Genomic DNA, 12,501 nt, shown 5'->3' with positions numbered 1-12,501 from the left:
CTAAAAAAGATGATCTGGATACTTCAAAATATATAGACTGAATTGAGTGGACAGACATTAACATAGACTATTCTTAGGACTCACCACACACGAAAGCGGTAGTACTAAACAATACAGGGTTCACACACACAAATCAAGTACTGAACAATAGTACTTACTACAGACAAGCAAAGTTGCACTAATTAAACTCTGTAGACTATTTCTTGCCACCGACCTACAGGATGAACCCCGCATAACTGACTGGGCCATGGACTTCGTGAGAGATGTCTACCTGCACCATCACCATCTCTTCAACCTTGTAGAACCTAACAGAGTGGTCTTTCCACTCATAAACATGACGATGAAAACAGGCCGCATCAGATTTGTCGAGAAGCTTTACAAGAACCACACCCTTCGTAACCGAAGGCACAACCAGGAAATTGTTGTGGTCAAGTACAGCCTCGAGAACACGCCTGACAACATGCTACAGGAAAACACTAGTTTAGGACACGTGGCAACAAGGACACAACAACTAGATAGTTTAGAAGTAGAACTCGATCTTCCAGTTCACACGGCATGACTTTGAGAACTTCATCTCCACCGCGGACCTGGTTCTAATTCAAACAGAAACCAAATATTTTATTACTACCTCGGTTTAGAAATATAAGATGATTTTTGATATTTTACTCCATATATGACTACATATACGCATAGAAATGAGTGAACAAAGACACTAGAACATGTCTTCAAAGGCATGAGAGCAGAAAGATTACGTGCAATATCTATAACACAAGTTACCGAGGCCAATATACTCTCTTCATTGGTAGCATTGATGTTCATAAAGTAGTTGAAAGTAATCTATAATAAATCAGTGTCAACCTCTTGCATGTTTTGGTCAAAAGAGGAATTTAGAACCGTCATTTGGCACACAAAAGTCACATGCAAGATCACCCAGAAAGTTGTACTACTAGTACTAGTACTACGTGTTAGATGAAAAAACATGATCAAGATCGAGAAAAAGATCATCAAGAAGAGATATACCTGGACTTGCTTAATGAGTGATCCCGGAGAGGGGGGCTTGGACAGGGCGATGGCTTTGAGCTTGTCCGTGGTAGTCTCGGCGGGGTGCTTGCGCTTCTTTGTACCATGAGCCTCGAGAGTTTTGGCCAGAGCCATAGACAACACTTCAGCCGGTGCTCCAGTGTCCATCAAGAAACTATCAAATAGAAATAAAAGAAAAAAGCCATAATCACAAACCCAAAATAAGAACAGAAAGGGAGTTATAGGATCAGTCTCGGGGTTGCAAGATCGGGCCTTGACCAGAATCAACACCACTGATGCGCTCACCTTTCCTTCTTTGGGAGAGAAGAACAATGGCAAAAGCAGGTCAGAGTTTTCTTGAATAAATGAGGAACAAGATGAGGGAGACGCGAGTTGGGGTTTTCTTCAAGAGAGGAAGCTGAGGGAGAAGAGTGAAATGATGGTTGATTCGTCCGTCCAACTTACTGCTGGGAAGGAGGTGTAACACCCCGAATCTGATGCGCCAGGTGTCTTCCAGCTATTCATCATTGCTGCCATGTCATTTGCTTGCGTGTTGCATTTTGCCATGTCATCATCTGCATTTCATCTGCATGTTTTTAAAACTTGCATCCGTTCGGGTTCCGTCGGTTCTCTCCGCTGTCCATTCTGAGCACATACACACTCGCACGCGCCCCTCGCACCTCTTAGACCTTGTTTCGTGAGTGGGAGAAAAAAGTTCTCGGAATGGGATGAAACTTGGCGTGTGGTGTTGTTTTAGTGTAGGTAGACCGCCTGTCAATTTTCGTCACATTCAGAGTCCGTTTGACGCCCCAATGGTTAACAGCGTAGCCCGAAAGCCCCTTCTCTTTGCAGCACAGCACCCTTTCACACAGCCCTCCTAGCCCATCAAACTCCCCTCCATGCTCTCTGCAGTTCGACCACGATCGTGTGGGCGAAAACCGCACCTCATTTGGACACTCCTAGCTCCCTCTACCTATAAATATGTGCATCTCTCCCAAAAATCCGGCAGTCCAAACCCTAGCCTCCACCTACCTCCGCTGCCGGACATGTCCGTTTTCTGCTGGAGGAAATCGCCGCTGCGCCCGCGTCAATCGGGGCGCGCCTCGTGTCCCCAGATCCGCCCGCCGCAGCCCGGCCTACGAGGCCCGCGCGCTGCCGCCGCCGCCCGATCGCGCTCGCACCCCTATGGCCGAGCCCCGCTCCTCCCCGCCGGCGACTGCCGCTGCCGGGCGCCGCCAGCCGTTCCCTCGTCGTCGCGCACCTCCGGCGCCCCGCGCCTCCTCGTCCCCGCCGCCGAGATGAGTCCCGCCGTCGTGCCATCTCTCTCCCTCTCTCCTTGCCCTGCCTCACTCTCTCTGCCCCCCGCAGGTCCCCGCCGCCATGGAGCTCGCCGGAGCTCCGCCGCCCCGTCTCCGGTCGCCGTCCGCGCCCCTGGAGGCCATCGCCCCTCGCCGACGCTCCCCTGCGGCCAGATCCGGCCTCCTCCCCCCCTCCGGAGAGCCTCGACCTCTCCGACCACCTCCTCTCCATCTCCGGCGAGATCCGCCGCCGCCTCGTTTTGCGTGCCGGGTCAACCCTAGATCCGGAGGTGATTTTTTTGCCAAGTCCCCGTAGTTTTCATATTCTGGTGCACAGTTTATCATGCCATAACTTCTTGTGTGCTGCTCCATTTTATGCGTGTAATATATCAAAATGTGCATTGTGAGATGCTCCTCATTTTCTTCCACTGTGCCATGCCTGTTTGAGTTCATATTGATGCCCTTATAATCGTTGCAGGAGTGCTATATGATGTTAACTGTTATCTATTAACATAACTGGGTGATTTATCTTTTTCATTGCATTTAGTGTGTGCATACTATGAGCTTGATGTCTACATGAGTTTTGAGCTACATCATGCCATCTTTAAAGTGGTGCAATACATGTATTTTTGTGTGCCTTGTGGTGAGTGCATCAAGCTTGTGAAGTGGGCTACTTGTTGTTATTGTTTTTCTAGGCTGATTCTGATATATCATGATGCTATGTAAACCTGCTACTACAAGTCATTCTATGCATAATCGGGAGATGTTCACTACGGATGTTTTATTCTACATGTTATGGTCTATCCATCCATGCCCTTGGTTGCATTTATAGCCTGCCGTAGCTTCTTATAATCTTGCTCTCAAATTGCTAAATAATGCTGCTGTCAGCCTGTTAACATTAAGTTCAGTTTTTGCTATGAGTTTTGCTAGTGATCCATGCACCCTATGACTATGCTATTGCCATGTTTAGCTCCATAAATGTGTCTTCTTACTTTTGGTTGACTTCAAGTGCCATGAGATGCTCTGTGGAGAGTGTTACAAGCTCACAAACATGCCTACTTATCGTTGTTCTTGCCATGTACTGTTATTCTGAATCTGTCATATCACTTGCCATGTTTGCATGGATCCTACCATCTTTCCTGTTGATCTTTGGAATAATTTCAGTAAGGGAGTTTTGTTCTTTGTGTTTAGTATTAGCATGTCATGCCTTTGTTTGCCATGATAAGTACCTGTAGCATGTTGTTTCGTAGCTCTAAACATTGCAACCTGATGTTATTTCTGCCATGTCCAGTGATTCCTGCCAAGTCTGTGAAACTATTATAATTTGCAATCTTGCCATGTCATTTTGAGCATGTTCTAGTGATTTCTTGAGATAGCTTAGTGTTCATGTTTTGTCATGCTTTACCTGTAATTCATGTCCATGCCTTTTGTTTTCATGTTGACGTGCTGTAGAATATTGTTTAGATGCTTGCTAGATGCCTAGTTGCTGTTTTGGACAGCTTGTCCTTTAAACTTGTTTGGTGTGTATGTTGAACCGTTCCTCCGTTTTGAGTATGCTCTATATGAAACTTGCTTAGAATTTCATGTAGTTTCACCTTATCATGTTGCATCCATGTTTTGAGAGTGTTTGCTTGATGTTTGAATGTATTTTGCCTCAATGCCATGTTTGACTTGTTTTGCTCATACTCCCTCCGTCCGGGAAAAGTTGTCCAGCGCTTAGTTCATTTTCAAATTTGCAAATAAAACCTTTCATCTTCAAGTCTCCTGCTAATCAGCCCCCGATTGCTTCTTCCTCCTTTCTCCGTCCGCCGCCCAAGCCACCGCCGGCACCCGTCGTAGGGCCGAGCGTGTGACGACGGCCACGACCTACGCCGCCGCTATGAACCACCGCCGGCTGTGCCCACCTGCGCCGCCCGAGGCAAGCTGCACGACCGTTGTGAACCAACGCCGCCTGTGGCGAGCTGCGCCGTCCACGTACTCCTCCGCGGCGACCACCTCGATGACCGGCGACTCCACGACTGAATGCGTTGCACCGCTGCCATCCTCTCCCGCCGTCACCCCTTCCACCGCCCAGGGCTGCGCCGCTATCCCCTTCCGCCAGCCAGGGTCTTTGCCGCCGCCAGGACCTGCGCGCGCCTGGGTCTCGAGCGCCTGGACCTAGAGCTCCCGGCGGGCCTGGAATTGAAGCCCATCCTCAACCTCGAGGCCCCTGACGTCTCCCCACTCCTCTCCTCGACATGCTGCTCGTCTACAAGTTGCTGCTCCTCCCAGGTGGACCTGCTCGTGCTGCTGCCCGGAGCTACTCTGGCTGTGCTGTTGCCGGTGAGAAGAAGCTCCAATTTCTGATCCTTGCACTTGTTCATTAATTTCAAAAACAATTGATCATGCTGCCGGTGAGAAGAAGCTCCAATTTTTTATCCTTGCACTTGTTCATTAATTTCAAACACAATTGATCATGCTACCGGTGAGAGTACTCTGCAGAAATGTTGCAAAAAAGATTCAGTTAACACAGAAGTTAGCTGAATGTGTCCCTCAATGTCCAAAGTTCATCAGCTAACTGAATGTTGACAAAAGTTAAATGAATCTTTGGTTAATATCTGAACCTCACCTAGAGTAGAAGCAATTTCTGATCTACTGTTGCTGTCAATTTGCTGTCAATTGTTCTAGTTAACTTGTGAGAGTTACTACTAGCATCTTCTCTGCATCCAGATTATAACGCTATAAGGAATGATGGCTAAATGGTTGGATGATGATTAAGGCTCGATAAGTCTGGCTAAATTATGAAGATTGATTATGTAAACAATAAAGAAACTCTGAAGTCTAAAGCAACAACATTCAGGTGGGCTCTGCATTTATAATCATTTATCTATGTCAAAGATGTAAACAATATTGCAACTCTGAAGTCTAAAGCAAGAACATTCAGGTCAGTTCTAATTTGCATTTGGCTAAATGTTTACCCCATAGTACTTCCCCTTTAGGCGGGCACTAACATTGATTATGTAATTTCCTCAAGATAAAAGAACATTATTCAGGAATTTAATATGTCATCACTTTTTTTGAGCTGTTAGAGCACCCACGGGAGGAAAAGCTTTCAAAATGGTTGGCATTCACTTGTAGTTTTTCTTCATGCAGATAGGCCTTCCAACTTTCCAAGATTCTTACTCTGAATTAATTAATTACACAACATACAGAAGTAGAGTCATGTTGCTGGTCTTTTGAGCATAAAATTAAACTTTGTATAAAAGCAGGGTTGTTAAGCCGATTCTCTACAAGATTACCTTCATAGAACTATTACACACGATCGAATGTGAGCACATAAAGTGAACTTTCTAGGATTAAGTTAACTTGTGAGAGATACTACTAGCATCTTCTCTGCATCTTCAGTAAATTGTCATTTGGCAGTTTAAAAAAACTCATAAAGTGGAGTAGGAGCATAAAAATTCAGGGGAGTATATGTTCAATGCTGTCATGGTATCTACTGCCATATTGTACAAAGAAAAAAAAATAAAAGAACAATGCTTGCAAATTTTGCAAGCACTAGCTTGGAAAATGAAAACATACACTCATGTTTCAGTTGACAGTGACAAATTTTGCAAGCATTAACTTGGAAAAATCCTACTGCAGTTTACTAAAATTTTGTACTGAATCCAATCTACAGGAGTTGATTGAAATAGTGAATGCATCCATGGATGATGCTACCTAAAACATGAAAGCAGAGATCTACTCCTATTCTTGAACAGTAAACTGTCCCAGCGATGCACACAATTGAACACACAGTAAACTGAATTCATAGACTAAATTTTACTGAACTTGGTAATTTTACTGAGCACATAATTGAAGTGCTTGTGCATTTAATCTCCACTTCTTTTGTTTTGATAGTGAAATTCAATCTGAATTTTGTAAGCAGAGAAACAATGTAGTGACTGTACTCAAAGTCAAATTCAGTCAATGTGTACACAAAGTAGTGATTTTGTCACCAACTGAATTCAATTATCACCAATACTGTTTATACTGACTTTATATTGTATGTTTATCTACTTTATGTTCACCAATACTGGAAGCATGCAAAGTGCAAGGCTAACTGAAGCTATAATGTATGTTCATCTATTGTACTCCATGGCTAACTGAATTTTGTCAGTACTGTACTCGTACTTCCAATACTCTATGGCTCACCTGCACCAAAAGAAGCAACATCCATTCCTCTGCAATACTCCATTCCTCCTCCAATCGCTGCACAAACCAATCGCTGCAAAAAATCAGCTCACCTGCTTGCTTCAACAGACAGACATCACCTTTAAATTCAGAAAACAGACCTGCGCTATGGGCGAGCGGGGGGAGCAGAAGCAAAAGCGGTAGTGGCGGCGCTGGTGGAGCCAAGAGTGCAGGTCCTCCATCATCAGCCCACCAGCTCGAGGAGCAAGACGAGCTGTTGGAGCAAGTCTTCGTCTCATGCCCTGGTCGTCTTTCCCACGCCACCGCCGCCAGAGCTCGAGGTCTGGAGGAGGTGCTCGAGGACGAGGAGCGGGTCATCAAGCGCTGCCGCCGGAACTCGAGGTCTGGAGGAGGTGCTCGAGGATGAGGAGCGGGTCATCGAGCGCCAGCGACGGAGCCGGCAAGGCACGAGCTTTACAGAAAAGGGGATCCCTTCCCTCTTGATCTCCTAGTGCGGACGGAGAGAAGCGGCGAGATGAGGGGGAGAAGGCGGCAGACATGCAGTGAGGCGACGGAGCAGGTGGCGAGGCGACAGAGTAGGCAGCAAGGTGACGGAGCAGGCGGCCGGTGCGTGACGAGGCGACGGAGCAGAGAAGCAGATGGAGGGAGGGCTGCGTAGTTTGTCGGAAGAAAGGGGAGGTGATTTTCGCAAATTGTTGTCAGGGACAACTTTTCCCGGATGGAGGGAGTATCTTCTAGGCCGTAGCTCCGAACTAAATGAACCTTATATGCAAGTTAACTAGAATTTCGTGAAGATCATCTTGGTGCATTTTAACTTGCTGTTTACGTACTTGAACATAAGGTTTATTAAGTTCTGGACAGATTTCAAAATTTGCATACAAGGACTTACCGGATTAGTTATATGTTGTTTCCGGCCTCATTTAAACTTGCATTGATGTGTTGCTCTAGTATGCATCATCTCTTGGCATGAGTAGCATCAAATAGCCTTTGTCATGCATCATACTTGGTTGCGCATCATGCCATGTCTATGTGTTATGTGTTTACCATGTGTTTGCTTCTTTCCGGTTGTGGTCCTTCTCGTTAGTTCCTGTTTCGTTGTGATCGTGAGGATTCGTTCGTCTATGCTTGGTTCGTCTTTGTGGCTTCATCTTCTTCATGGAATCGTTCTTCTTCCTAGCGGGATTTCAGGCAATATGACCGTTACTCTGGATGTCACCATTATCATTGCTATGCTAGTTGCTTCGTTCTATCGCTTTGCCGCGCTACCTATCTCTTGTTCATCAAGCCTCCCAAATTGCCATGTCAGCCTCTAACCTTTTACAACCTTCCTAGCAAACCGTTGCTTCGCTATGTTACCGCTTGCTCAGCCCCTCTTATAGCGTTGTTAGTTGCAGGTGAAGTTGAAGATTGCTCCATGATGGACAGGATTATGTTGGGATATCACAATATCTCTTATTTAATTAATGCACCTATATACTTGGTAAAGGGTGGAAGGCTCGGCCTTATGCCTGGTGTTTTGTTCCACTCTTGCCGTCCTAGTTTCCATCATACCGGTGTTATGTTCCTTGATTTTGCGTTCCTTACGTGGTTGGGTGATTTATGGGACCCCCTTGATAGTTTGCTTTGAAGAAAACTCCTCCATCAAGGCCCAACCTTGGTTTTACCATTTGCCTACCTAAGCCTTTTTCCCTTGGGTTTCCGGAGCCCGAGGGTCATCTTTATTTAACCCCCCCGGGCCAGTGCTCCTTCAAGTGTTGGTCCGAACCGAGTATACTGCGGGGCCACCTCGGGGAAACTTGAGGTCTGGTTTTACTCGTAGGATGTCTCATCCGGTGTGACCTAAGAACGAGATATGTGCAGCTCCTATCGGGATTTGTCGGCACATCGGGCGGCTTTGCGGGTCTTGTTTTACCATTGTCGAATTGTCTTGTAAACCGGGATTCCGAGACTGATTGGGTCTTCCTGGGAGAAGGAATATCCTTCGTTGACCGTGAGAGCTTGTGATGGGCTAAGTTGGGACACCCCTGCAGGGTATAAACTTTCAAGAGCCGTGCCCGCGGTTATGTGGCAGATGGGAATTTGTTAATATTTGGTTGTAGAGAACTTGACACTTGACTTATTTAAAATGCATAAACCGTGTGAGTAGCCGTGATGGTCTCTTTTCAGCGGAGTCCGGGAAGTGAACACGGCTTGTGTTATGTTTGAACGTAAGTAGTTTCAGGATCACTTCTTGATCATTGCTAGCGTCACGACCATTCTATTTGCTTCTCTTCTCGCTCTTATTTGCGTAAGTTAGCCACCATATTTTGCTTAGTCACTGCTGCAACCTCACCACTTTACCCTTCCTTTACCATTAAGCTTTGCTAGTCTTGATACCCATGGTAATGGGATTGCTGAGTCCTCGCGGCTCACAGATTACTACAACAACAGTTGCAGGTACAGGTATTGCGATGATCATGACGCGAGAGCGATGTTTACTTGTTTGGAGTTCTTCTTCTGCTTCTTCTTCGATCAGGGGATAGGTTCCTCGTTGGCAGCCTGGGCTAGCAGGGTGGATGTCATTGGAGTTTCTGTTTGTGTTTCATCCATAGTCGGATGTTGCTCTTATGTATTGTGTTATTGTATTCATGTGGCATTGTTTGCCTCTTGTATGTATCCCCAACTATTATGTAATGGTACGATGTAATGATATCCACCATGCAAAAGCGTCTTCAATATGCGCTTCTATCCTTGATGGGACCTTCGAGTTCCTTTAGGATAGGGTCGCATATTGGGCATGACAAGTTGGTATCAGAGCCTCGACCGACCATAGGAGCCCCCCTTGATTGTTCGTAGTTGGCTGTTGTCGAGTCTAGAAGAAAACTGTTTTCTGAGTCTAGTTATATCAGAGAGTAGGAACTCTTTTACTCCTCAGCCCCTTCGTCGCTCTGGTGAGGAATCTTGACATAGGAGTTTTGACTTACTCTCTTCCCCTTCAAACTTTCTTTAGGATCACACGGTTGGTTTTCTGAGCGTTGGTTCCCAGCTCTTTTTATCCGGTGCATTTCTCATCAAGTTGACTCTGGCCTATTCATCGTTGCCAAGTTCAATCCTCAGTTGTTTTCTTTTTCCCACCCGCCCACCCCTTTTTCTTCTTGCATCCGGAATCCGTAATCGTGTATCCATCCTACTCGTGCGAAGCATTTGCATTCTTTCAACTGGTATTTCCTCTTGAAGTTATTCATCAGGTTTTCCCCTTCCAAGTTGCCTTTGTTTTCTCGCCCTCCCACCCTCTTCTTCCCGGAGTTTAAGTCTCTTTCGAGCATCAATTTCATTTCGTGCGGAGCGTCTTCAGTCTTTCGTCAATTATTTCAACCGGTGATTTCTCGTCTCGTTTGTCATTCTTCAACTCTTTTTCTTCTCCGGTGGACTCAATTCAAGTTTTTTCGGGTTGATCACATTTTTTACTTGGATCAAGTGTTCTCCTTTCTTGTTTGCCTCTCGCCATTCAATCATTCTGAAGTTCGGAAGACATCTCAGGAGATTTGTCTATGTTCAAATTAATTCGAGGTTGTCACCTCATTCAAATATTTCAATTGTTCCGGTGCATCATCTATCTGTTCAACATCCCTTTCCAACGGTGTTTTTCTCTTTAGTGGGCCCTAACCCACATGTCTTTTCCCAGGATCTTACTTGACTCTTCTAATTATTCTGGAGTTATTCTCAAATTCTTTTCAAAGTGTGATGTAAGTACGTATCCCATCAGTCATATGCCTTCCCCAAGATCGCTGTCAAATTCCTTTCATGCGAGGTTCAACCTTTCCTCTTTTCATTCTTCCGGAGTTTCTCAACAATTTTGGTGGTGTTTCTCGTCGTCATTCTCCACATTTGAAGACAGAAGAAGAGTTTTTCTTAAATCTTGTCCATTCTCTCAAAGATTCGTGGTTCTAGCTTCATGTTCTCCTCTCGAGTTATTCCGGTTGTCAGATATTCTTTTCTTACCCATCCGGAGTATGTCAGGAGTTGTTTTCCGTTTCTTTTCACCGAAGGCCATCATTCCAGAAGAATTCTTCCTCCTCACATTCCAGCTATCGTTATCCAATTATTATGGTGCTTCGTTCAAGTGTTCTTTAATCAGCTCATGATCTCTTTTTTCTTTTGCATCTAAATCCCCTCTAGCATATTGGATCTTCTAATTCTTCCCGGTGATTCATTATCTTTCGTCAGTCATTTTTGAATTCTTACAGTGGTTCATTGAAGATTCTTTTTCTTTGATTATCATATTAATTCATTCGTTCTTTCCAATCCTACCGGTGGTTCATGAAGACTTTCTCAAGTTTTGTGCTATACCCCCCTTAATCCTTTTCTACAAGAATAAGTAGTATGCAAAATTTGTTATCATCAATTAAATTTGATGAAGGATAAGCATACAATAAATCTTATACTTATTTCATCCAAGTGAGTAATCACTTCCTTCAGAGTTTGCTCTTGAGGAATAAATTCTAGTTCCAAGTGTTTTCATCTTTCCTTTTCCGGAGTTCAAATTTTCCTCGTCCATTTCGTCGAAACCCCCATCTAAGTCACCGCAAGGCTCATCTTATTCTTTCATCCTTCATTCTATCTCATCATCCTTTCAGCACTGGAGTTCTTCATGGTGGTTCTTCATGATTTAATTCATTCTTCAAGAGTTCATCAAGATTCTTGTTGGAGGAGTTCAAGTATCTTCTCTTCTCGCGTCTCGAAGTGCAAATAACTCTCCGTTTTCTCCTGAAGTGGAGTTTTGCATTTCTTCGTTCTTCTCAGCTATTCAGACATTGGTTGTGGTATAATTTCACCTCAAGTTTTGAGTTGTTTTTGATAAGTCCACAACAAGATTATTCTTTCGTTGTTGATTTTCTCAACAACTCCGTTCAATTCTTCCTTCTAAGGAGGCTATCAAATTCGTGGTGGAAGTTGTTGTTCTCTCATCCGTTCTTGTCGTTCCAATATTTCAATTCTTCTGGAGACATTTTGTTGTTCATATCATCAAGTGCCATTCCATCTTCTGAAGTTCATGTTCTATTCCTTCCATTTTCAACTGGAGTGCTACCGGAATTCTTTAGTTATATTTTTTATCTTATTCTAACCGGAGTGGTTTCAGAGTCTTTCTTGTTTCCATGAGCATTTGATTCTCGTCATATTCAACGTTCATGTTTTCTACCCGAGTGCTCTCGACTTTGTTCATCTTCTCTCGTGCGTTCTTACTTCACATCTTCCTCTTTCTCTTCTGTCTCGTTCCTAAGATTTCGGGCACGAGATCTCTTGTTAGTGGAGGAGAGTTGTAATGCCCCGTATCCGATGCGCCAGGTGTCTTCCAACTATTCGTCGTTGTTGCCATGTCATTTGCTTGCGTGTTGCATTTTGCCATGTCATCATCTGCATTTCATCTGCATGTTTTTCAAAACTTGCATCCGTTCGGGTTCCGCCGGTTCTCTCCGTTGTCCGTTCTGAGCACAGACACACTCGCACGCGCCCGTCGCACCTCTCAGACCTTGTTTCTTGAGCAGGAGAAAAACGTTCTCGGAATGGGATGAAACTTGGCGTGTGGTGTTGTTTTAGTGTAGGTAGACCGCCTGTCAATTTTCGTCGCATTCGGAGTCCGTTTAACACCCCAATGGTTAACCGCGTAGCCCGAAAGCCCCTTTTCTTTGCAGCCCAGCACCCTTTCACATAACCAACCTAGCCCATCAAACTCCCTTCCATGCTCTCCGCCATTCGATCACGATCGTGTGGGCGAAAACCGCACCTCATTTGGACACTCCTAGCTCCCTCTACCTATAAATATGTGCATCTCTCCCAAAAATCCCGGAGTCCAAACCCTAGCCTCCACCCACCTCCGCCGCCGGACATGTCCGTTTTCCACCGGACAAAATCGCCACCGCGCCCACGCCAATCGGAGCACGCCTCGTGTCCCCGGATCCGCCGACGCCGCCCGACCTGCGGGGCCCGCGCGCTGCCGCGGCCGCCCGATCGCGCTCGCGCCCCTGCGCCC

The sequence above is a fragment of the Triticum aestivum genome, chromosome 5B, assembly GCF_018294505.1.
Source record: "Triticum aestivum cultivar Chinese Spring chromosome 5B, IWGSC CS RefSeq v2.1, whole genome shotgun sequence".
NCBI lineage: Eukaryota > Viridiplantae > Streptophyta > Magnoliopsida > Poales > Poaceae > Triticum > Triticum aestivum.
The sequence above is the reverse complement of the archived record's forward strand: the minus strand, read 5'-3'. Positions refer to the sequence as shown.